Raw genomic sequence first — 26,252 nt, 5'->3', positions numbered from 1 at the left:
TCCCCGCGCGCTCCTCGCCGTTTCCGGATCAGCACGTTCTCTCGAGAAAACGACATTTCTCTGTCCGCGCCAGGCGCGCGCCGCAGCGGAAAACCCCAGCAAGACGCCTGGCAAGCAGCACAGCCCCAAGGGTTGCAGCCCTGGGCGTAAGACCAGCCGCCAGGAATCCCGGCTTCCAAATAGTTGATGGGTTTCGCGCCAGCTCCGCTTTGAAGCAGCGGCCCTGCAGGACCGGGGGTCAGGCTCGTCCCTCCCACGGACCCCCGTGGAAGCAGCTGCCCAGACGTCTTGAGAAGGTGAGTGCTGAAACTCCAGGGCAGGAGGAAGACTCTAATCTTGGTCTGAAAAGACCACAGAGCATGAGATCCCCCAGCCTGGGCAACGTGGTGAGGCTGCTAGACCCGGGCGAGCTGGAAGGAAAACGCCACACTCCGAGTTCCAATTGAGAGTCCTTTACTGCCGGCCACCCAGAGTCAGCTGGCGCTCAAAATCTCTCGGCCCCGAGGAAGGGGCTTGATTCCTTTCTATATCTTTCCTAAGTTAGGAGAGGGGAGAGTGTAGCTGAAGCGGAATCTACAGAAGCAGAGCAAGGAAGTTAGATAAGGAGGCTGGTCACTAGGAGGCAGGAGGTTCCCCTGATTGCTGATTACTAAGGAGAGTATACGCAAGTGGTTCCCTTGATTGCTGGTTTCCAAGGGTAATTGCCGTACAATCAATCAACGGGGTACTCAGAGTAGCGAGTGGGCCTGCTGAGCAGGATATGGCTGCAATGGTTATACGTTTCTATAGTTCTGAGTGCAGCACGACCCCCACAGCGGCATGACCCAGGTGTGCACTCAAGGGGGAAATGGTGGGAGGGGTGAGGCGGAGGTGAAGATGGAGTCTGTCAGGCTAACGTAGGGTAGGTTAGCACAAGGCCTTGTCTCTAAAACAAAATTTTAAATTAAAAAAATTAGCCAGACACGGTGGTTTGCTTGAGCCAGGGTGGTCAAAGCTGCAGTGAGCTGTGATCATGCCATTGCAGTCTAACCTGGGCAACAGAGCAAGACCCCATCTCAACAAACGAACAAATAAAAACCAATACAACACCCCGCGAGGTCCTGAGGTTCCCAAGGCCTCTCTTCTTGCATTGGGCCCATGACTCTGCCTCAGGGTGTGACCAGGACTTGAATGGAGAAGGATAGGGAAATGGTAAAGGGGACAGGATTGTCCCCAAGTAATTCCCCAGTTTTAGGGTGAGGAAACCAGAGAATGAGAAACCATGGCTGAACACATGTTGAGCCTGAACGCTGGTGTATTGCCATCTGTGTGCATAGCACAGTGTAAGCTGCAGAGAGATGTGCTTCTTGGCCTCCAGGAATTAACGATCAGGCAGAAAGAAAGTTCATTCCACCCAGGGATGCACTGGAGCCAGGTGACACCCATGAGCTGATTGCTCACATCTCTGCGCAATGACACCATGACATAGCGTCAGTAGTTTCAAATCTGCTATATAGGAGTATTCACACCACAGAAACCAGCACACTCCACAAATCAGGGCTCCCTCCTCCCCGCTCACCCAGAGCTGAATGGTAAACATTTCCCTGCACACTGGTGATTCTGCCTCACTATAGCACAAACTGCTTAAAAAAAGGTGGGATAGGACATTTTGTCACAGTCAGGAAGCAACTGAAAGCGTCATGGGCTTGTGTGTAAGGTCAAGTTCTTCCACTGATTGACTATCTGACCCTGATGATCTCCGCCTCGGCCCCTGCCTCTCTTTTATGAGACTAATGCTAGCTACCCTACTTAGTTACAGAGTGGCTGGGTGGCTCAAATGAGATCAGTCTGTGTGAATGCTATGTAAATCATAATAGATTTGATCACGGTAACAGAGGCAGCCTTAAAATTCATAAAAGTGAGAACGAGGCCTACCGAACAAATCCCAGTTTTATAAGGAATACATATAATAATGCATATTTGTTTCATTTCCCATTTATTTAATAGCACTTATTCATGCTTCGCATATACTAGACACTGCTAGTTGGGCAGTCTGAAGATGTAAAAACATTTTGTAGATTACAAAGATTTTTTTTTCTTTTTTTGAGGCAGAGTCTTACTCTCGTCACCAGGCTGGAGTGCAATGGCACAATCTCAGCTCACTGCAACATCCAATTCCCTAATTCAAGTGACTCTCCTGCCTCAGCCTCCTGAGTAGCTGGGATTACAGGTACTCGCCACCACGCCCAGCTAATTTTTGTGTTTTTAGTAGAGACAGAATTTCACCATGTTGGCTAGGATGGTCTCGATCTCCTGATCTTGTGATCCCCCTGCCTTGGGCTCTCAAACTGCTGGGATTACTGGCATGAACCACCATGCCCTGCAAGCTTTTGAGATAGAGTCTCACTCTGTCTCCCAGGCTGGAGTGCAATGTCGTGATCTTGGCTCATTTCAACCTCTGCCTCCTGGGTTCAAGTGATTCTCCTGCCTCAGCCTCCCAAGTAGCTGGGACTACAGGCATGGATCACCACGCCCAGCTAATTTTTCTATTTTTAGTAGAGATGGGGTTTCGCCATGTTGGCCAGGCTGGTCGTGAACTCCTGACCTCAAGTGATCCATCCACCTCGGCCTCCCAAAGTGCTGGGATTACAGGTGTGAGCCACGGAGCCCGGCTGACTACAAAGCTTCTATGCAAGTCTTTGGTAAAGCAGAAGGCATCATGCAAGGAAAAATATTGTTATTTTCTCAATTTTCTTCATCTCTTCCAATCTGGACACACTTGCATTTCCACTACAACACAACCTGCAGTGAATATTATACCCTGATGCTTTCACTTAGACCAAAATACTTGGCAGTGGTCACAAACAGTGGTGTAGAAATGAAACCAGTACAAGAAAACATCCTTGCAATATTTCGTTGACTGAAAAAGGCCATACCGAAATTTGTACAGCATAATTTCTATGTATGTCTATGTGAATCGAGAAGAATACACATTGAAATATTCACAGTGGCTATCTCTAGGTGGTAAGATCATTTTAATTAGCCTTTCTACATAATTAGCTCATATGTAATTTTTACTTTCTCTACAAGAATTGCCTGTGAAATTTTGGAGATAAAAACTGAGAAATAAAAGACCTCCAGGCAGCTGTTTATTTTGTAGAATTACAAACATGGCTTGAAAGGAGCTTTACAGATCGTCTGGTTTCATAAGATGGGAAACTGAGGCTGAGGAAGATGGAGAGGAAGTAACTGAGAATGTCCGGCCTTTCTCTGATTTTGCATTATCTTTTTTTCTCTCCAAATGTATGTGCAGAGCTTTCGAAATTAATCTAAACTTGTATATTCTATAATTAGATTCTCATCTTTCATTATCTTTCTGGCTTTTTGATGTATCTGCTTCCTCTAGTATGGTCATTTTTCTTTGCCTTGTTTCTAATTTTTTTTTTTTTTTTTTTTCTGAGACAGAGGTTTGCTCTTGTTGTCCAGGCTGGAGTGCAATGACATGATCTTGGCTCACCACAACCTCCGCCTCCCGGGTTCAAGAGATTCTCCTGCCTCAGCCTCCCAAGTAGCTGGGATTACAGGCATGTGCCACCACGCCCAGCTAATTTTGTATTTTTTAGTAGAGCTGAGGTTTCTCCATGTTGGCCAGGGTAGTCTCGAACTCCTGACCTCAGGTTATCCACCTACCTTGGCCTCCCAAAGTGTTGGGATTACAGGCGTGTGCCATCAAGCCCGACCTCTAATTTTTTTTTTTAAACGTTCAACTGACTGCTTGGTTTCTCTTCTTTTTGAAAGACTCTGGGTGTAAATAAGCCTTTTATTCCAATCAGTGACCTCTTTAATCATTTCTTCTCACGTTTGCCTTCTGGTCTCTACCAACTAATTTCTTAGAAATTTGCAAGGGTGAATCACAATGCCTCTGAGCCATGATACCCAGAATCAGAAAACTGCTCTTTAAATTTGATGTAGATTGAAGTGTTTGTCATCCATGTACACGATACAATGTAATATACCGGCCTTTGCTTTCTGGACCTCGGCGTTTACATTTGACAAGTCGATGTTTTCCCAACTTGTATTATGACTGCTTCTTGCTGAAAGCATCTTGGAAAATCGGAAGCCCTTTCCACCTCAACAGCACAGGCCTGGTGGGTGTGGAGGGCTCACCCCTGTAATTCCAGCAGTTTTGGGGACAGAGGCAGGAGGATTACTTGAGTTCAGGAGTCCAAGACAAGATGGCAACATAGTGAGATCCTGTCTCTATTAAAAATAAATTCGCTGGCCACAGTGGCACATGTGAGCTATGATCGTGGCACTGCACGCCAACCGTGGAGCTCAGGTGAGCCACCTGCTTCGGCTCCCAAAGAGCTGGAATTATAGGCATGAGCCACTGCACTTGGCCATTAGCAGCTTGATTTAAAAAGGTAAAAAGAAATATGGCAATAATTGTAATAATGTAATCAATATTAAAAATGATTATTGGGGGCCAGACACAGTGGCTCACACCTGTAATCCCAGCACTTTGGGAGGCCAAGATGGGTGGATCACCTGAAGTCAGGAGTTCGAGACCAGCCTGACCAACATGGAGAAACCCAGTCTCTACAAAAAAATACAAAATTAGCTAGGCATGGTAGCACATGCCTGTAATCCCAGCTTTTTGGGAGGCTGAGGCAGGAGAATCGCTTGAACCAGAGAGATGGAGGTTTCGGTGAGCCGAGAGTGCCGTTGTACTCCAGCCTAGGCAACAAGAGCGAAACTCTGTCTCAAAAAAAAAAAAAAAAAAAATTATTGTTGAAGTATTTTACATTCTTTTTCTCCTACTAAATCTTCAAAACCCAGTGTGCCTTTTACACTGAGGGCGCGTCTCTGATCCAACTAGCCACAGCGGACGTGGTCAGCAGCCGCATGAGGCTGGCGGCCTGCAGGCTGGACAGCAAGGGTCCGGGTGTATCCAGCAACGTACTGAGGATGGCAGGATGGAAAGGAGGCGCATGAAATCGTCCCCGGAATGTCCAAGCGGATTTAATGTTATTGGTTAAAATGTCCAGTAGGTGGCGCTACATTTAAGCAATGAAAATTTGCTACGTGGCTGGGATTATTAATATATCCAATTATTTGTAGATATAATTCAGCATTTCCACCATCCCTGCAAGATGAGTAAGAGGATCTTCATTTCGCAGATGAGGAAAATGAACCTGAAGTAACATCAGTGTCTAGTGAAAGGGTTTCCAGCTGGCAACCAGAGGAGGCAGGAATCGAGCCCAGTGTGTCTGGTGACGGAGCCCAGAGGCTTCCCAGATCTGCACCCTTCATACTCACCCATCTGCCAGCCACACAGAGGTCCTGGATGTCTGGTGGGTGATGAGCAAGTGACTGAGAGTCCATGTGATGAGGTTGCTCAGGCTGATGTGACAACAGTGAGAAGAGGCATCTCATCTCATCCCTGGCCAGACAGCCTTAGGGACGGCATCTTGGAGCCACCAGCTGGGGAGAGTGACATCCCTGATAAAGAGGCAGATTCACCGACCTCATCTTTTGTCAGTGCACAAAATGGTGCCCTATAGCCTACTGGTGACCCAGCTGCAGAAAGCTCTGGGTGTGTGGCAGAACCATGTGGGCTCAGTCCTGTGCCAATGGGCCAAGGTGGCAGTGAGCCACTTTGAGCCCAACAAATACATCCACTATGACCTGCTAGAGAAGAGTATTAACATTGTTCACAGGGGCCGGGCACGGTGGTTCATGCCTATAATCCCAGCACTTTGGGATGCCAAGGCAGGCAGATCACAAGGTCAGGAGTTCAAGACTAGCCTGGCCAATATGGTGAAACCCCATCTCTACAAAACAAATACAAAAATTAACCAGGCGTGGTGGTGCACGCCTGTAGTCCCAGCTACTCTCTTGGGAGGCTGAGGCAGGAGAATCACTGGAACCTGGGAGGCAAAGATTGCAGTGAGCTGAGATCACACCACAAAACAAAACAAAACAAAACAACAAACATTGATCTGGGGCTCTCAGCAGCCGTGGCCAAGCAGGCACTGGCCCATGGCCTCAAGTGCAAGTCCCAGTTCACCATCACTCCAGACGCCGAGCAGATCCACACCACTATTGAGCCGGACAGCTCTGCACAGGTCTTGAAGGATGAGGGCGGAATCGTCCTGGCCAATGCTTCTGGCCCCTGCATTGGCCAGTGGGGCAGGAAGGACATCAAGAAGGGAGAGAAGAATACAATTGTCACATCCTACAACAGGAACTTCATGGGCCACAACAACGTGAACTCTGAGAACCATGCCTTCATCATGTCCCCAGAGATTGTCACAGCCCTGGCCATTGTGGGAACCCTCAAGTTCATCCCAGAGACCAACTACCTGACAGGCAAGGATGGTGAGAAGTTCAAGCTGTAGGCTTCGGGTGCAGATGGGCTTCCCCAAGCAGAGGTTGACCCAGGGAAGGACAGCACCTCCCCCCAAGGACAGCAGCAGGCGACACATGGTCGTGAGCCCCACCAGCCAGCACCTGCAGCTCCTGGGGCCTTTTGACAAGTGGGATGGCAAGGACCTGGAGGACCTGCAGATCCTCATCATGGTCAAAGGAAAGTGTATGACTGACCACATCTCGGCTGCTGGTCCCTGGCTCAGGTTCCATGGGCAGTTGGACAGCATCTCCAACAACCTGCTCATCGGTGCCATCAACACTGAAAATGGCAAGGCCAACTCAATGCGCAATGCAGTCACCCGGGAGTTTGGCTCTGTTCTTGACACCGCCCTCTACTAAAAGAAACATGGCATAAGGTGGGTGGTGATCAGAGATGAGAACTACAGTGAGGGCTTGAGCCAGGCACACACAGTGCTGGGGTGACCTCGGGGGCCCAGCCATCATCACCAAGGGCTTTGCCAGGATCCACAAGAGCAATTATCAAGCACCCCAGTGGGACCCAGCAGACCATCCTCCTAAACCACACCTTCGGTGCCAGCAGTGCCCTCAACAGAATTAAGGAGTTGCAGCAATGAGGGTGGCACCTCCTGTTCCCACCCCCCGCACCCAGTGCTGGCATCATGTTCAAGTTCAGTTCCATGTGCCCCATCAGCAATCCGATCCATCTAGCCATGACTTTTTTTTTTTTTTTAATGGAGTCTTGCCCCATTGTCCAGGCTAGAGTGCAGTGGCACGATCTTGGCTCACTGCAACCTCCATCTCCTGGGTTCAAGCAATTCTCCTGCCACAGCCTCCTGAGTAGCTGGGATTGCAGGTGCCCACCACCATGCCCAGCTAATTTTTTGTATTCTTAATAGAGACAGGGTTTTACCCCATTAACCAGGATGGCCTCGGTCTCCTAACCTTGTGATTTGTCACCTTGGCCTCCTAAAGTGCTGGGATTACAGGCGTGAGCCACCACGCCTGGCCCCAGCATGGCTTCTTATCCCAAGATGGTGTGACCAGACATGCTTCCTGCTCCCTGCTCAGCCCACAGAGTGACTGTGGGTGGGTGGGTGAGGGAGGGTTCTTAAAATAACTTTCTTGCCCCTGCCTTCCTATTTTCAGTTTGGTTCAGATCTTAAGCAGCGCCCTGCAACTGTATTTTTGATGACAAGACTCCCATCTAAAGTTTTTCTACTGCCTGATCATTTCATTGGTGGCTGAAGGATTCTAGAGAATCTTTTGTTCTTGCAAGGAAAACAAGAATCCAAATTTAAAAAAAAAAACAAAAAAAAAGAGGCAGATTCAGCAAGCTGCTGCAGGGAGGTGTTGAGGGCAGCTCTGTGGAGACTGCACATAACCCCATGTGGCTAAAATATGGCCCCGAGTTTGCTGCAGTGTGAACGTGCAGGGTGAGAGCAGTAGAGATGTCAGTGGTGGGCACAGCAGCAAGGGTATTCGACCTCCAGGTGATTGATAGGAAGGGTTTTACTCCTTAGAGGGCTCCACACCCCGGATGCAGAGCCTTGAGCAAGTGAAGCACCCGGTCCAGGGATGATCCGGCCTTCACTCTGCCTTTACACATTCGAATGACAAGTTTAACCACACGCAGTTACCCTGCAGTGTAGGACCTGGCCCAGCCAACAGAACAGAGCAGGAGCTCTGGGAGGTGCTTGATGATTGCACCATATGATTTGGAGCCCCACAGATATAAACTCAAGCTCTGGTTTTGCCATTCACGAACTTCTGGCAACCCTCAATTTCATCGTCAAGCGGGGATAATGCTGGGATCCGTGGGTTGAGCTGCTGTGAGAGTAAATGAAGCGTTGCTTGCAAAGTCATGGTTAGCAAAGCAGTCCCACGGTGGAGCGTTCAGGGCCACGAGTGGATGGGGGCACCGGACTCTGAAATTCTCATCCAGGTCCCTTCCTGTGTCGCACACATGTCAGCATGTGGCCGGGCACGGGATACCTGCCTCATGAGCCGCGTGTTCATTCAGGAACTATTCCAACCTTACATACCAGGACCTGGGGAGGACAAGATGCTTCCCCTTAATGGAGCTGATAGCCTGGTGGGGAGATAGATGGTAGTTAAATGATACGGTGAATGTATAGATACAACGACAAGCGTCTCAGAGGGGAACTCTGTGTTCTAGTTGGGGAGGTGGAGAAAGCATTTCTTGGTGTGTTAGTTTCCCAGCACTGTCGTGACAAAGTACCACAAACTGAGGGGCTTGAACCAACAGGATTTTCTTCTTACATTTCTGGAGGCTAGAAGTTCAAGGCTGAGGTTAAGGAGGGCCATGCACCCTCTAGAGGCTCATGTCTCTAAATAAATAATCGTTCTATAGAATTGTATCAATTTAAGAAAATGTTCAGAATAGATTTACAAGCAAAAATTTGAAAAGGTATATATACGTGTGTGTTGATTTGTGTATGGAATAAGACATACAATTTTTTTTAAAAAATAGACTCAAATGCTAACAGTTATCCAGGTGGTAGGATTACGATTTTTTTTTTTTTCTTTCTTTCTATCTGAATTTTTCTATGTTTGCTGCATGGAACCATTATAATTAATTTTAAAAAGCAAATACATTTATTTCATTTTTTTCCTGAAAACTGAAAACAACTGTTCATAAGAAGGAGGCCCCTTCCTGGCCCTTCCCAGTATCTGGCTTTGCTAGACATTTCTCGGGTGGTGGACGCATCACTGCAGTCTCTGCCTTTGGTGTCACATGATTTTCTCCTCTGTGTCCCTGTCTGTGTGTCCAAACATCTCTTTCCTTAGGAGAACACCAGTCATTGGATGTATGTTCTTCCCTCCTCCAGCATGGCCTCATTTTCACCTGATTATATCTGCAAAGACCCCATTTCCAAATAAAGTCACTTTTTTTTTTTTTTTTTTTGAGATGGAGTCTTGCTCTGTTGCTGGAGGGCAATGACGCGATCTCAGCTCACTGCAACCTCCACCTCCCTGATTCAAGCAATTCTCCTGCCTCAGCTTCCTGAGTAGCTGGGATTACAGGTGCCTGCCACCACGCCTGGTTAATTTTTGTATTTTTTTCAGTAGAGATGGGGTTTCACCATTTTAGTCAGGCCTTATGGCACCTGACCATAAGGTCACTGTCATAGCTACTGGGGGGTTGGGACTTCAATGTATCTTTTGGGGGAACACAACTCAACCCACATCAGTTGGGGAAATGAAATTTGAGTCAAGATCAACAGCTTGAGAAAGGCTTATCTAGTCAAAGAGGTCAGGAAGCAGGTTCTGGGCAGGATGTGGCCTGTGCGAAGGTCCTGGGGCAGGAGGAGCACAGCACCTACAAAGCACTGAATGAGGGCAGAGAAAGGGAGGGGCTGTGGGCACTGATTATCTGTAGGAGTGAAAGAGTTGCTAGATTATGTTGTTTTTGTATAAAGGATCACACAGGACAGGTCTTGTTGCTCTGTCTGATAGGATTGTGCCATCTAAGCTGCCCAATCTGCTTTCCTGCTGTATGCCTTATACCAGTTCTTTCCCCATCACGTGTCATTCAGAGCAAGGTGCAACAGCAAATGTTTCTGAACTGGGAGAACCTGGGAGGATGATGTGGCCTGCCTTGAGCTCAGCGCACAGGCTCTGCCCCAGACACCACACCTGTGTGTCCGCATTCCCTGCAGAGCTGAGTGCCTCCTGAGGCTGGGGGGCATATTGATGTTAATATTTGTACATTCAACATTTCATGAAATGTTAGGCACATCAGAGGAGTTTTAGGTGTTCGCTAGATGTTACTGACTTAGATAATTTCAGGGCATGGCCAATTCCATCTCAGGGGCATTATTTCTCCTGTCAGTAACCACATCCTAGAGAAGTTGTTAAGCATCCGTCTAATTCAAAGAAAAATGGGTAGGTGGTAGGAGTTGGGAGGCAGGGGTGGAGGAAAGCCAGCTTGCTAATCAGAATGTCAGTGAAGGCTGGGAGTGGGGACTCATGCCTGTAATACCAGAACTTTGGAAGGCTGAGGCAGGAGGATCACTTGAAGCCAGGACTAGCCTGGGGAACACAATGAGACTGTCTCTACAAAAAAAAAAAAAATTTCTTTAATGCATTAACCAGGTGTGGCGGCGCACACCTGTAATCCCAGCACTTTGGGAAGCTAAGGTGGTCAGATTGAGCCCAGGAGTCTGAGACCAGCCTGGGGACCATGGCAAAACCCCATCTCTACAAAAAATACAAAAATTAGCCAGGTATGATGGTGTACACCTGTGGCCCAAGCTACTTAGGAAGGTGAGGTGGGAAGATCACAGGAGCCCAGGGAGGTCAAGGCTACAGTGAACTTTGATGGTGCCACTGTACTCCATTCTGGGTGACAAAGTGAGATCATGTCTCAAAATAAATAAATAAATACAAATAAAAATTGTTCTTTAGAATTTTATTGATTTAAGAAAATGTTCAGAATAGATTTATTTATTTATTTATTTAGAGAAAGATTCTCACTCTGTCACCAGACTGGAGTGCTGTGGTGTGGTCTCAGTTCTCTGCACCCTCCACCTCCCAGGTTCAAACAATTCTCCTGCCTCAGCCTCCCGAGTAGCTGGGACTACAAACGCCTGCCACCATACCCAGCTAATTTTTGTATTTTTAGTAGAGACAGGGTTTCATCATGTTGGCTAGTCTGGTCTGGGACTCCTGACCTCATGATCTGCCTGCCTCGACCTCCCAAAGTGCTGGGATTGCAAGTGTGAGCCACCGTGCCCAGCCTCAGAATAGATTCATAAGTAAAAAATTAAAAAGGTATATATACATGTGTGTTGATTTGTGTATAAAATAAGACATACAATTTTTTTTTTATAACAGACCCATATGCTAACAGTTATCTAGGTGGTAGAATTGCAAGTGGTGTTTTTTTCTATTTCTGAATTTTTCTATGTTTGCTGCATGGAATCGTTATAATTAATTTTAAAAAGCAAATATATTTCATTTTTTCTCGAAAACTGAAAACAACTGTTCATAAGAATTTTACATGTACAAGATGATATACTATGTAGTCATTAACAATAATGTTTAAAAAATATTCCATAATATGATAAAATATTCATGGTATATTTAGTGGAAGGAATAGTTTATATAAAAATATATGGGTTTTTTGTTTTGTTTTGTTTTGTTTTTTGAGACAGAATTTTGCTCTTATTGCCCAGGCTGGAGTGCAATAATATGATCTCAGCTCACTGAAACCTCTGCTTCCCAGGTTCAAGTGATTCTCCTGCCTCAGCCTCCCAAGTAGCTGGGATTACAGGTGCCCACCACCATGCCCAGCTAATTTTTTGTAGTTAGTAGAGATGGTGTTTCACCATGTTGGTCAGGCTGGTGTTGAACTCCTGACCCGAGGTGATCCACCTGCCTCAGCTTCTCAGAGTGCTGGGATTACAGGCTTGAGCCACCGTTCCTGGCCAATATACCATAATTTTTTAAAGGACATTTATGAAAAGACTATCAATAAGACTGATGTAATACTTATAAACTGTGAGATTACAGGAGATTCATATTTACTTCTTTATACTTTTCTGTATTTTCCAGATTTTTAATTATGAATATGAATATCAAGCTATAATAAGAAAATGTATTTAAAAATCAGATTATAAAATTGTTCAGGTTGTCATGGCCAGGCAGGGTGGCTCAGGCCTGTAATCCCAACACTTTTCGAGGCTGAGGTGGGCAAATCGCTTAAGCCCAGGAGTTCAAGACCAGCCTGGGCAACATGGCAGAACCTTATCTCTACAAAAACTACAAAAATTAGCCAGACATGATGGTGTACACCTGTCATACCAGCTACTAGGGAAGGCTGTGGTGGGAAGATTGCTTGAGCCCGGGAGGCAGAGGTTGCAGTGAGTCATGATTTCACCACTGCACTCCAGTGTGGGCAAAAGAACAGGACCCTGTCTCGAAAAAAAAAAAAAAAAAAGTCAGGTTGTGAGACAGTGGTTTTGTGGGGTTTTTTTTGTTGTTTTTTTTTTTAGAGACAGGGTTTCACCGAGTTAGTCAGGATGGTCTCGATCTCCTAACCTCATGATCCACCCGCCTCAGCCTCCCGAACTGCTGGGATTACAGGCGTGAGCCACCGCTCCTGGCCTGACAATGGCTATTTTACATTTTATTCCATGGTTTTCTATACTTTCCAAATTCTTCTCAATAAAAAATGATTTCATATTGTATTAATTAGTACAATGCAAAATCATAAGATCAGGGGACACTAAGGGTGGTCTACCTCGTGATCCTCTAATGCGTAGCATTTCACCCAGGGTTTTCACGTGCAGTTTCTCATTTGGTTCTTGGAGGACCCTGTGCCCAAGTGAGGATGGTGGTGCTGCTTCTGAGAAGTTGCTGCCTCCTCTTCTCCCTTTTGCCTCCCCCGCAAAAGAAGACACCTCGATTGTGGGGCTGCAGTCAGTTCTGACTCCCATATCTTACAGCACTTGGCAGGGACCAGCCTGGACCCATTACCTGAGTGGGATGTGGCCTCCTTTCTCTCTGAGCTTTCCCTACACCTCAAACTCTTGATCAATCAGCCCCTTACCTCTCCAAGCTTTCAGCACATGCCTCTCTGCCTCAACCTTCTAAATAAATAATCAACACCTGCACAAAACACTGTCGTTTTCAGTAAGCTTTTCTCCCCCTTTAATCATGCCTATAATCCCAGCACTTTGGGAGGCCAAGGAGGGTGGATCATGAGGTCAAGAGATCGAGACCATCCTGGTCAACAAGGTGAAACCCTGTCTCTACTAAAAATACAAAAATTAGCTGGGCATGGTGGTGTGTACCTGTAGTCCCAGCTACTCGGGAGGCTGAGGCAGGAGAATTGCTTGAACTCAGAAGGCGGAGGTTGCGGTGAGCCAAGATTGTGCCATTGCACTCCAGTCTGGGTAACAACAGCGAAACTCCGTCTCAAAAAAAAAAAAAAAAAAAATTATGGTAAAATATACATAAGACAAAATGTATCATTTAAATCATTTTAATTATACACTTCAGTGCCATGATATATGTAAGTCAAAAAGTATCATTTAAATCATTTTAAGCATAAAATTCAGTGCCTAATATGCATAAGGCAAAATGTATCATCTAAATCATTTCAAGTATACAATTCAGTGCTCTAATATACATAAGACAAAATGTATCCTTTCCTGTGATACACATAAGACAAAATGTATCATTTAAATCATTTTAAGCATAAAATTCAGTGCCTGACATACATAAGACAAAATGTATCATTTAAATCATTCTAAGTATACCATTCAGTGCGGTGATATACATAAGACAAAATGTACCATCTAAATCATATGAAGTATACCATTCAGTGCCGTGAAGTCCATTCATGATGTTGTTGGAACTGTCACCTCCACCCAGCTCCAGGACTTCCTAATCATCCATCTGAAAGCTTTTGAATCCAGTCTCAACGCATTTTATTGCTGTTCCCATTGTCAGGTGAGGAAACAGAGGCTTTCTTCCTGACCTCGCTTTTGTGTTTTCTGTTTAGCACTTGCAGTCTGGCTTTTGCCCATGGCTGCCTTAGAACTGATCCCCTTCAGGCTGTCAAAGACCTTCTGGGGGCTGAATTTCATGGGCTGCTTCCTGGTTTTGTCTTATTTCTGGTCTGTAGCATTTGACCATCTTGTTTTCCAGTCACTCTCAGAAATGGTCTCCTCCTGAGGTTTCCATAACACTCTCCTGAGTTTCCACTGCTACCTCTTGGGTCTTGTCTTGTTCCTTTCTTTTCATCTTTTTCTGTTTGATTGTTTTGTTTCTTTTTGGTGTTTTGAGATGGAGTCTCACTCTGTCACTCAGGCTAGAGTGCAGTGGTGTGATCTCAGCAACCTCTGCCTCCCGGGTTCAAGCGATTCTCCTGCTTCAGCCTCCCAAGTAGCTGGGATTACAGGCACCGGCCATCATGCCTGGCTAATTTTTGTATTTTTAAGAGAGATGAGATTTCACCATATTGGTCTGACTGGTCTCAAACTCCTGACCTCAGGTAATCTGCCTGCCTGGGCCTCCCAAAGTGCTGAGATCACAGGCATGAGACACTGTGCCCAGCCTCTTTTCATTTTTTAAAATCAGTCTCCCCTTTTTATTCATTTATTTTTAAATTAGAGACAGGGTCTCACTATGTTGCCCAGGCTGGTCTCGAACTCCTGGACTCAATCAGGGTCTTCTCTTCAGGCTTCTCCTTCTCCTGGCTCAGGAACTCATCCTTGCTCCCTAGAACATTTCAAGAACCACCTGCCTGGGTTCCCTGTCTCTGGCTTTGCCAATTAGACAAGTATGATCTTTCTACCAGGGAAATGTGATCCTGCCCTCAAGTCTACGAGTGCAGCCTGAGCTGACAGGATAACATCTAACCTCCTTAGTTAGGTATAGGATGTCCCTTGTCATCTGGCCCTGGTGACCTCTAACATTATCCTCACCCCACCCCTTGGCAGTCTGCAGTAGAACCATCTGCATTCCCAGTGCTGGAACCCAGGCTGCCCCATGCCTCCCTGTCTCTGCATATGTGGTCACTCTATCCTAAAATTTGTGATGTAGTCGCCTATGTGTCTGTCTATCTCCATATCAGGGCAAGGTCCTGGAAGTGGGTTGAGGAGGGAGGAAGGCGGATCTTGCTTGCCCTCTTTATGTCTCAGTGCTTAGTGTACCTTTTTTCTGGACAATAAATAAATGTGTGCTACTCTAGAAAAGAGATCAATGTCTTGATAAGGCGAAAATCAGCAAGGGGCAGAGCAAGGACTGGACATCAGGACTTGGTAATTTCTGACCCTTCCCACTATGTAAGCATCCTTTCTTTGGAGGGACCTCTCAGGGTGACAAAGCATTAGAGGAAATGCACGCAGTCTCTATATGTTCCTCAGAGTAAGTGTTGTAATCCTGGGCTGGAGTAGAGAGACTTCTTATGGGGGGCATTTTAAGGAGGGTGGAGAGTGGGGATGCTCTTCCTGCCTCCAGATCACAGACTACAAGAGCTTGCTGCTTCAGATGAGCTCACACAAGACAGAGAGGCAGGCGGAATGGTGCGGCTGAAAGACATCTCTGCATCAGAATGCTTGGGTCCTGGTTTTTTTCTAGATCTGCCACTGACTAGCCAATCTCAGAAGGCTCAGCAGCCTTCATGTGTAAAACAAAGGGGTAGTTTCCATGTCTTTCAACCTGAAAATCCAGAAAGTGGGAACATCTGTGTTTAAAGATTGTTCAACATTTTTCAGATTAAACTGATCCACACTTTCCAAGGTATCAAGGTAGTGGCTGCATCCTCTCCTGGTGCTGGGAATCATAGACTTCACCCTTCACCCTTGACCGTGACCTGATTCTAGATGATTGTTGCTGATAGAAATGTGCAAGTCATCCAAGGTGCTTCTCTAGAGGAAATAACTTTAGTTTCACTCTTGATTTTAACTATGTTTATGTTGTGAGTTGAAATAAATGGCCTTAAAGTTAATTCATTGAGGAGAGAGCGATTCTGCCTAGAGTTCTTTGAAAGCTGGCTATGCTGAGTGAGAGCCTAGGGCACTGCCGAGAGTGGGGAGGGAGGGAGGCTGGTTCCTTTCACAAACCCCGCTGGTCTCCTTAGCAGTTGTGTGTGGTTTCCACCCAACCCACCTATCACTTGGTTAGGACTGCTAATTAGGGGGCAGAGATGTGGACAGCTATCTGTAGCCCTAAAGATGGTTATTAACCAGGAGGCTGAGCCGGTGGTTGCAGCTGACACTGGAAATTCACCCAGCTCCGTCCCCGGGAGATGGGCCATCCCACATCGTAGACGGCTGTGCGCCACAGGCATTTCATTCTCCAAAAGCCTACATTCATTTAATGTTTCCAGCCACATAAGAAGTAGGAAACATATGACTTAATTTCCAGATTAGAAGACTGAGGATCGAACAGAAAAAATAACTTGCCCAATGTTACCCAGCTGGCACGCAGAGGAGCTGGGATTCAACACCGGTGTGTCTCTCTCCATAACACAGGTCTACCCACCTCGATTCCTTGCCCTGTCAGGCCTTCTCCATTTTTCCATCTGCTAAATAAGTCACACCTGGTTTCGTCTCTCCTTCTTTCTTCCCCTAACCCATGACACACTCTCTCTCTCTCTCTCTTTTTTGTTTTTGGAGATGGAGTTTCGCTCTTGTTGCCCCGGCTGGAGTGCAGTGGTATGATCTCGGCTCACTGCAACCTCTACCTCTGGAGTTCAAGCGATTCTCATGCCTCAGCCTCCCAAGTAGCTTGGATTATAGGCATGTGCCACCATGCTTGGCTAGTTTTTGTATTATTAGTAGAGATGGGGTTTTACCATGTTAGCCGGGCTGGTCTCGAACTCCTTCCCTCAGGTGATCCACCCACCTCGGCCTCCCAAAGTGCTGGGATTATAGGCGTGAGCCACGGTGCCCAGCCATATCCCATGACTCTCTAAAGCACTCTGTGGTTGTTTCTGGGTTATTTTCACTTCTCCAACTACGAGGTAAGTTTTTTGGGGTCAAAAAGCATGTTTTCTACTTTGTTTTCAACTTATCCCAAATTGACTGGTACCAAGCTGGGCACATAAGACGTGTTTGGCAGTTGATGAGCCAACAGGGAGCCCACGTTGTGTTATAAGACCACCGGCTTTGGGCTCAGGGAATGAATCCTTGTCTCATACAGTCCTGTCTACGCCTCAGCAGCCCTCTCTTAGCTCGGCAATCTCACAGAATGTCACTGAGCCAGAGCCTTCCCTGACCACCAAGCCAAGTGCTCCCCTGGCTATTCCTTCCTGTGCCATCCTTTTTCCTCTTTCATTGGACTTACTACAACGTGTACTCATAGGTTCATTTGAGTATCTACCTTATTTTCTCCACCAAAATGTGAACCCCAAGAAGCCATGTTCTTTGAGTGACTGATAATAGAAACTCCATTACCAACTTCTCAAAGGGCCAACCACAGATGCAGTGAAGAGGGTTCCGAATGAGAAATCAGGGACCTGGCCTGTGTTCAGGCGCAGTCCCCAGCTCACCGTGGGGTCGCATCCACACGCTCTCTCTTGGCCTCCGTTCTTTACTTGCAAAACACAGATGGTGGGTCTAGTCCCACGTACTCTCACAGGCTCTTGCCTGAGGAAGTGAAATCATTTAGCCTTGCCGTGTTGTTCAAATCAAGGCCTGATGCCAGCAGGACTAGTTCTAAGCCCCTTGAGGAAGGGCTCATGTCTGACAACCACTCCGTCTCTCTCTCCCTCTCAACATAATTTTTGTGAATAGGCCAAGTAGATATACAACTCAAAAATATAACAATATACAAAATGCATGCAGTGACAGTGCTCCCTTATTCGTCTGTCCTCACCTCCCCAGGTCCCACCCTTAACCATTGCTATTAGTTTCTTTCATAGGGTTCCAGAGTTTCTTTATATTTTATTTTTTTATTCTTTTTTCCCAAGATGAAGTCTTGCTTTGTCACCCAGGCTGGAGGGCAGTGGCACTATCTCAGCTCACTGCAACCTCCACCTCCCAGGTTCAACTGATTCTCCTGCCTCAGCCTCCCGAGTAGCTGGGACTACAAACGCCTGCCACCATACCCAGCTAATTGTTGTATTTTTAGTAGAGACAGGGTTTCACCATGTTGTCCAGGCTGGTCTCAAACTCCTGAACTCATGATCTGCCCACCTCGGCCTCCCAAAGTGCTGGGATTATAGGTGTGAGCCACCACACCTGGCTTTTTTTTTTTTTTTTTTTAACATTTTTGTGGGTACATAATTGAGGTACATTTATATGGGGTACATGGGATAGTTTGATACAAACATGACATGCACAATTGTATCATGGATTATTGAGTATTCATCCCCTCAAGCATCTATCTTCTCTGTTACAAACAATCCAGCCACAGTCTTTTAGCCATTTTATTTTATTTATTTATTTTTTGAGACAGAGTCTCACTCTTTTGCCCAGGCTGGAGGGCAGTGGCACGACCTTGGCTCACTGCAACCTCTGCCTCCCAGGTTCAAGCAATTCTCTTGTCTCTTATATCCCAAATAGCTGGGATTACAAACATGTGCCACCATGCCCAGCTAATTTTTGTATTTTTAGTAGAGACAGGGTTTTGCCATGTTAACCAGGCTGGTCTTGAACTTTTGACTTCAGGTGATCCACCTGCCTCAGCCTCCCAAATTGCTGGAATTACAGGCATGAGCCACCGCCCCTGGCCGCCATTTTAAAATATACAATTAAACCATCATTGACCACAGTCCCCAGTGTGTGATCAAATTCTCAGTGTTCTTCACTCTTTTTTCAATGTTCCAGAGTGTCTATATTCACCTACAAGTAATCATGAAAGCACTTCCCCCACCAGATCATGTCTTACCCTTGCAAGCTTTCCAGCTGTCTTGTTCCATGTACAACACCAAGTAAGTCTTTAGCAAATTCAATACATTTAGTAAATCTGTTGATGAATTTGATTAGCTAAATGATCTTGTAACCAACACACTGGGCAAGCAACAATGTGAGTTTGCAATGTGCCTTAAAGACAGATGAAAACGCAGGCGGAACGGGGCCTGCTCCAGCCTATCATCCTCTCCCTGCACCCTTCCTGCTCCGGTCTGAAACCAATCCGGATACCTGAGCCTTGTTTTGTTTTGCTTTTCTTGGGAAATGTCAATGTAAGGACCAATGAAGGTCCTTACAAGGATAATAGGGGTTACTTCCGGACTGCATGAAAAGTACATAGAACTGAGCCTGGCACAAAGAGAGAAGCCAGTGAGGACCAGGAATGATGGTCACAGGCAAGCTCACCTCCTGCCGCCACTCACCTCGGATGACCTGGTAAGCTTGTGTTACGGGCTGGATATTTGCCTGGGATTTACATGTCAAAGCTCTAACCTGCAGTACCCAGAATGTGACTGTGTTTGGAGGATGGATGGAGGTAATTAAGGTAAAATGAGGCTATCAGTGTGGGTCCTAATCTGATGTGACTGGTCCTGACAAGAAGTGGAGATGAGGATACTGACACGTGCAGAGGGAAGCCGGTGTGAGGACACAGGGCAGGGTGGCCGTCTGCAGCCAAGGAGAGTGGCCTCTGGAGAAAGCAGCCCTGCCAACACCTTGGCCTCGGACTTTCAGCTTCCAGAACTAGAGATCGGTGTTGTTGAAGCCTCCCAGTCTGGGGCACTTTGCCATGGCAGCTCAAGCCGACTAACACTCCTTGCTTAGCCCTGCATTTCTCAGATATATTCAACTAGAGAAGTTGTCTTGATTGTTTAGAGCCAACCCCTGGGCCATGCTGCCACAAAGGCAGAGGCTGAACCAACTGCTTGTCAAGGAGTTTCCATCTAGGAAGGGGTGAAGGAGGCTTCACTCTAGAGGGGGCCCATGGCCCTGTCCCCAGGAATTCTCCAGCTACGCCTGGGGGTGGAAGCCGCCTTCCTGCCTACTCTTTTGTTGTTGTTGTTTAAGAGCTGGGGTCTCACTCTGTCACCCAGGTTGGAGTGCAGTGGTGCAATGACAGCTCACTGTAGCCTCGAATTCCTGAGCTCAAGCGATCCTCCTGCCTAAGCCTCCTGATTCACTGGGACTGCAGGTGCATGCTACCATGCTGGCTAATGTTTTTGATTTTTTATAGAGACGAAGGTCTTGCTATGTTGCCCAGGCTGGTATCAGATTCCTGACCTCAAGCCAACCTCCCACCTCAGCCTCACAAAGTGCTGGGATTGCAGATGTGAGCCACAGACCTGCTCTCCTGGCAGGTCTTTGAAAATGCATGCAGGGCTGCAGCAGCCACAGCCCTGCGGGGGGGAGAAGCCCCACTTGGGGGTTGTCGGGGAGCAGGCATCTGCCAGAGATTCTGCCTAGTTTTGGCACATCTTAGGCCAACCTGGGCATTGATTCCTTGGCTAATCTTTCTTCCTTTCTTGCTGAAGTTAAGAGATGTGGTTTATGATGTTTGTAGCTCAGACAGCCTTGACTGATAGTCTCTACGGAGTCAGATCCTGACGTTCATCTACTCTTGATCAGTGACTCCTGCTGCGGCTCTGGCCTGCCTCTCACTCCTGCAGTAGTGCAGGGCACTGCAGGGCCACTCACATCCTCTGGTCTGGAAGACCAGACGACTTCTTCCAAGGGTGGTGACAGCTGCTCAGATTCTCACCGAGAGCCTGGGGCTCCCTCCTGTGGGCTTCTGTGGCACCATTTGCCCATGGTTATTTAACCACATGGCACAAGGGTGGATGTGTGTCTGTCTTAGGTTATGATCTGAGATACCAAAATAGACACCCCTGGCCGAGAATGGTGACTCATACCTGTAATCCCAGCACTTTGGGAGGCCAAGGTGAGAGGATCCCTTGAGCCTAGGAACTCAAGACCAGCCTGGACAAAAGAGCCAGGTGTGATGGTGCACACCTGTAGTCCCAGCTACTTGGGAGGCTGATGTGGGAGGATCACTTGAACCCAGGAGGTCAAGGCTGCAGTGAGCCATGATTGTGCGGCTGCAGTCCTGCATGGGTGGCAGAGCAAGACCCTGTCTCAAAAACAACATGAAACAAAACAACACCAAAAGAGACACCCCTTTACCACTAAGACAGACCCTAAGGTTCAGGAGCCAAGAGTTACCAACAGGTCGAGGGTTCAAAGTTTGGCTGCCGGGGCAACTTCTTAAATTTCTACAGGAAAAAACATATTCTTGCTAAACTCCCTAACCACAGGAGCTAGCAGGCACATTACCCTCACTCCGACTCACAACCCAGCCCACTACAACTCTGACTGGACAGAGGACCATCTTACAAACACTCTTTCCTGATAAGCAGCTGCACACTCCAAGCCAGTTCTAGTCACGTCTAGAGACGCCACATAAACTGTCTGTGTCCTTTAGGTTACCTTTGACATAAAGAGCCAAATTCCACCTCATTTTCATCTAGGGCCCCCCACAAAGTGAACATGGGATGTATGTTACGTATATGTTTACCTATTGCACATACACTGGGCTCCCCTCATAAATATGTATTGATTTAGCCCCAAAGTTACTGAATATGCATGACGCTATTGTGTAACACAGACCCTGTGAGGCCTAACACACATCCTGCCCTTTCTCTATTTGAAGAGACCTTCAGTCCAAAGTAGAGACCATCTCTTCCCAGTTTGTAAACTGATATCACCAACAAACCTCTCCCTCCTTTTTTTTTCTTTTTTGATGGAGTCTTGCTCTTGTCACCCAGGCTGGACGGCAGTGGTATGATCTCCACTCACTGCAACCTCTGCCTCCTGGGTTCAAGCAATTCTCCCTGCCTGAGCCTCCTGTGTAGCCTGGTTTATAGGCACCTGCCACCATGCCTGGCTAATTTTTGTATTTTTAGTAGAGACAGGGTTTTGTCATGTTGACCAGGCTGATCTTGAATTCCTGACCTCAGGTGATTTGTGGGCCTTGGCCTCCCAAAGTGCTGGGATTATAGGCTGAGCCACCACGCCTGGCCCAAAGCTCTCTCCTTTCAACCACAGAGCCATCTTGGTGGTCTTTGGATGGCAGGCTCCTTGAGGCCCAGGCTGGTGTCATAACATCTCTGGAGCCTCAGCACTTGTCACAGTGGTCACTGTGTTCTGCCTTTAACCAATTGGCGAGGTCCACGTGCTCCCAGCCTGCGGGGGCTTGTCAGTGCTGTGGCACAATCTCAGCTCACTGCAACCTCAAACTCCTGGGTTCAGCCTGGGTTCAGCCTCCTGAGTAGCTGGGATTACAGGCATGCTCCACCACACCCAGCTAATTTTTTTGTATTTTTAGTAGAGACGGAGTTTGGCCAGTTGGCCAGGCTGCTCTCGAATCCTGAGCTCAAATCCTGCCTCAGCCTCCCAAAGTGCTGGGATTACAGGTGTGAGCCACTGTGGCTGGCCAGCACTGACTCTTTCACAGCTCACTATTGCAGAGTCAGGAAGGATCCCGACCAAGATGCAACCTCCACAGCAGCTCAGAGTTCAATAAAATGCCATTACTCGAGCAGCACTTACTGGAGCGGAACAGAACCGGCTGCCCACTGGCCCTTGGCCTCGCTGCCCTCACTGGAAGGACCAGAGTCCAGAGCCTGGCTGCATATTCAAGGACACCAGCCAGACAGTTCAGCATCAGCAGGGGGTTGCAGCTCATAAGGTCATCGGGCCCAGGGCCCACTGCTGTGGTCGTGGAATCAGCTGCGATGTCATCCCAGGTTGGTGGAAGTGGTGGGTCCTCACGGGGTCTTTTAGGCCACATTACCCAGTGGCTCAGAGCTAGACAGGAGGCTTTCTGGGCCACCTCTGACCCCAATTAGCTGTGTGCCTTTAGGGAAGGTCCCTAACCCTGAGCTTCCTTTAATCATCCATTAGACAGAAAGAACAATAATTATACATTAATAAAGACAGGTTTAGGGAATGAATGAAATACTGTATGTTAAACTGTTTAATTCTAACACCTTAGAAATGATTGTTTGGGGTTTGTTTACTTGTTTGGCTGATTTAACTCCAATCTATGGTCCTCCTCCCCCTCTACGTCTTCTGGTCTGACCTCTTCAGGTCCAAAACCTGCTTGCTCTTGCTCTCATTCCTCGCAGCTCACACAGGCTGTGCTATCTGACCCCCTACTTTTCTGTGCACCAAACCTTTCTTTTTCTTTTCACTTTCCTAGCTCCTACTTGTCCTTTGAGCCCTTCCCTAATTCTACACTTCCTTCTTCCCATCTTAATCCTGTGATTCTCAGTCCCGGAGCCGGGAAATTGTGTACCTAGTAAGTGACTGCTCATTTCAGGGTCATGTGTGGCCCAGTCACTTTTTTTATTTTTTTGAGACAGAGTCTCATTTGGTTGTCCGGGCTGGAGTAGAGCGGCACAATCTCGACTCACTGCAACCTCCACCTCCAGGGTTCAAGCAATTCTCCTGCCTCAGCCTCCTGAGTAGCTGGGATATTACAGGCAGGCACCACCATGCCTGGCTAATTTTTGTATTTTTAGTAGAGATGGGGTTCCACCATGTTGGCTAGGTTGGTCTCGAACTACTAACCTCAAGTAATCCAACCTCCTTGGCCTCCCAAAGTGCTGGGATTACAGGCACTCGCCACCACGCCCAGCCTAATTTTTGTATTTTTAGTAGAGGCTCACTATGTTGGCCAGGCTGGTCTCAAACTCCTGACCTCAGGTGATCTGCCCACCTCAGCCTCCCAAAGTGCTGGCGTTACAGGCACAAGCCACCGTGCCCAGCCCCACATCCGTTGTTATAAGGGGGAGAGAGATAAAGGGCCATACAGACCAGCATCTACCTGCACCATTAAAGTAAAACAGCTCAAGGTCTTCCATCACCACCATTACACTGTCAGGATCCGCACCACTCATGGCCCCTAATTGATGAGCTCTTGTGTTTCAGATGTAGGGCCAGGCACTTACGTGCAGTATTTTATTTCATTTTCCCAATAGGTTGATGACCTAGTCTGGACAGGAAGAGCTGTGGGTATCGCCGAGGCTGTGCTTACGGTGCATCAGTGGCACAGCACCTGTGCATCCCAGCAAAGCCCAGAGTGACCCATTTCTCGCCTCAGTAGCCGGTATCAGCATGCCAGTGGCCTGTCTCCTTCTCTGGGGCCCCAGTCCTTTCCAGAAATTCACCCAGCTTGCTGACAAGAGACTGTGCAGGTGCTGCTGTTACCTGGTGGTGGGCTGTCATCGGACAGCTGCAGATGATCGCCCTGAGGCTTGGTTGTGTAGGTTGTCAAGCAGAAGGCTGGCAATATTCCCACAGCCCGGATGTGCTGAGGCAGCATACGTGAGTCAGGCCACGGCTGCTGCAGCCACAGTGTGGCTTTGTGCTGTGATCGCCTGCAGAGAGGAGCGGCCACTCACCCATCCACTGACTCCTAATTGCTTCTTATCACCTATAATTCCCTTTCTCCTGGGAAAAGCCCTGCAAGTTCCAGGCTTTCCCCTATGCTGTTCTGTGGATTCCTTTTGGTTGCTTTCCCAGTATGAGATCCAGCATTATTCCTTTTGAAATTGTAATCCCTGCTGTTTTCCCACATAGAGAGTGAAACTAAGAGGCACTTTTTTAAGAATCTGCTTCCAAGTGCTCTTGGACCAAGTTTAAGTTCCCTGTCTACTCTAGCAGGCTCTGTCTATTCCCAGGGCATCTGTCTGAAGTGGGGCCTCTTCTGGCCAAATCCTACCAACCAAGACCTGGATCTCCCAGAGCTCAGAAAGCTCCCACTAGCAGGGGCCCTGTTTTCCTTCCTGCTTCCTTTCTCTCCCCTTGTCCCCTGGTCTCCAGATGAGAAGACACAGATGGCGCTTGTCCCAAGAAGACCTTCACTTGTGCTGTGGGCAGGGAGGTCACTCTTCCCTTTCTTAGCACAAAGCAGTCACTGTGCTCTGCCTTGCAGAGGGAAAATGCAAATGGTGCTCTGGGTGTGGCCGAGTTCCTGGGGGCCCCAAGTGCCGGGGCTGCATTCTTTATGCGACAGCCTTTTTCTTCCCTTTCTGCAGGCTGGGCCTGAAATATGAAGATTACTTAAAACTCATACTATGCCAGAACATGGACATCACAACAAATTGGGTAATGAGTGTCAACTCAAAGACTATTTAAGATTAATTGTTGCACAAGAAAACCTGAAATGCCCTGGAAGCTTATGGACCATAAATGAAAGAAAAGTTCAGCACAACGTCCTCAAGCTTGAAAAGAATCCTAAGACTTCAAGACTAACAAAGAGATGTGAAGCCAAAACTCTCCTGAACTTTAATAACAAAAACAAGGTGTGATAATTGTGCAAGTGAGATGAACTATTTTTCTATTCCCTCTACAGGAAGATATTATTGCAGAATCATTATTTTTGCTGTTGTTTGTTTTATTTTTTATTTTTATTTTTAGAGACAGGGCCCCCCTCCCCCAGGCTGGAGTACACGATCATAGCTCACTATGGCCTCGAACTCATGGGCTGCAGTGACCCTCCAACCTCAGCCTCCCCAGTAGCTAGGACTATAGGGCAGGCAGAATCATTCTTCTGTGAAGAGAGATATATACAGCCCAAAAAATGCAGAGAAAGGATGTTTAGAGGTACCTCGGGCAATTTCTAAGCAAAAATATTGCATTATTCTTTTGAGTTTTATGATATTCGTAGTATTGGTCAGTTTCTGAAACTTCATAATTTGTTCCAAATAAATTTCTTGTTCTAAATAAATATTCACTTTAGTACTGAGTTTCATATATGTAATTTTATTTTTTCTTTCCTTAAAGAGGATCTCCAGTATTGAATAAGGTTTCGGGCCCCACAAGAATGGGATCTAGCCCGGCCTCTGGAACGGCATTCTCGGCACTGCTTCAAATGGGTGTCCCTCACCTTCATTGCATTTGCCCCGCCCTGGGGCCATAGGTAAAGCCTTTCTTCCATTGTTCACCAAAGCCTGGAGACTTCAGCCGCTATCAATGGCTATGCATGTTTTATGCCCAGGGACACCTGTGGTGCAACCATCATAGCTAATTTTCCCTGCAGTGCACAAATCTTACTCTCTTGAAAGCCAGATGTAGTCAGTTCTCAGTCCCTTTGATGTAATGAAGTTACGCGTGTGCAACCAGCCTCCTCTTCTTGTTTGAGCTCCTTGAAACACTGCTTTTTCTGGAAAGGAAAACGGGAACCTAATAGGAAGAACATCAACCATTATCAGGCAGCTTAAATGCCTTTGCAAGAACTCCTGGTAATAAGAACTGGATCTAATTTTCCCCTCTGAAACTTGAGCAAACCACTCACCATGACTTTCCGGAGCAGGGTATGATTTTTTGGGGGGTAGGGGGTAGGGGACACAGCCTCACTATGTCACCCAGGCTGGAGTGCAGTGGCGTGATCTCAGCTCACTGCAACATCTGTCTCCTGAGTTCAAGCAATTC

The 26,252-nt window shown here is 47.2% G+C and overlaps 1 long non-coding RNA gene and 1 pseudogene across 2 annotated transcripts; both read left to right on the top strand.

Annotated features, from left to right (window-relative positions):
* Positions 1-38: 38 nt before the first annotated feature.
* Positions 39-25,566, top strand: LOC144580446 (uncharacterized). The gene is made up of 2 exons (XR_013529962.1): positions 39-296; positions 24,857-25,566. It is a non-coding gene; the product is annotated as an uncharacterized LOC144580446 (long non-coding RNA).
* LOC128930211 (aconitate hydratase, mitochondrial pseudogene) lies at positions 4,283-25,566 on the top strand (annotated as a pseudogene). Its single transcript, XR_013530026.1, has 5 exons — positions 4,283-4,318; positions 4,819-4,938; positions 5,838-18,781; positions 19,039-22,561; positions 23,798-25,566. The product of XR_013530026.1 is annotated as an aconitate hydratase, mitochondrial pseudogene (transcript).
* Positions 25,567-26,252: the final 686 nt, after the last annotated feature.

The sequence above is a fragment of the Callithrix jacchus genome, chromosome 19, assembly GCF_049354715.1.
Source record: "Callithrix jacchus isolate 240 chromosome 19, calJac240_pri, whole genome shotgun sequence".
NCBI classification, from domain to species: domain Eukaryota; kingdom Metazoa; phylum Chordata; class Mammalia; order Primates; family Cebidae; genus Callithrix; species Callithrix jacchus.
This window is presented reverse-complemented; position numbering and strand designations above follow the sequence as displayed.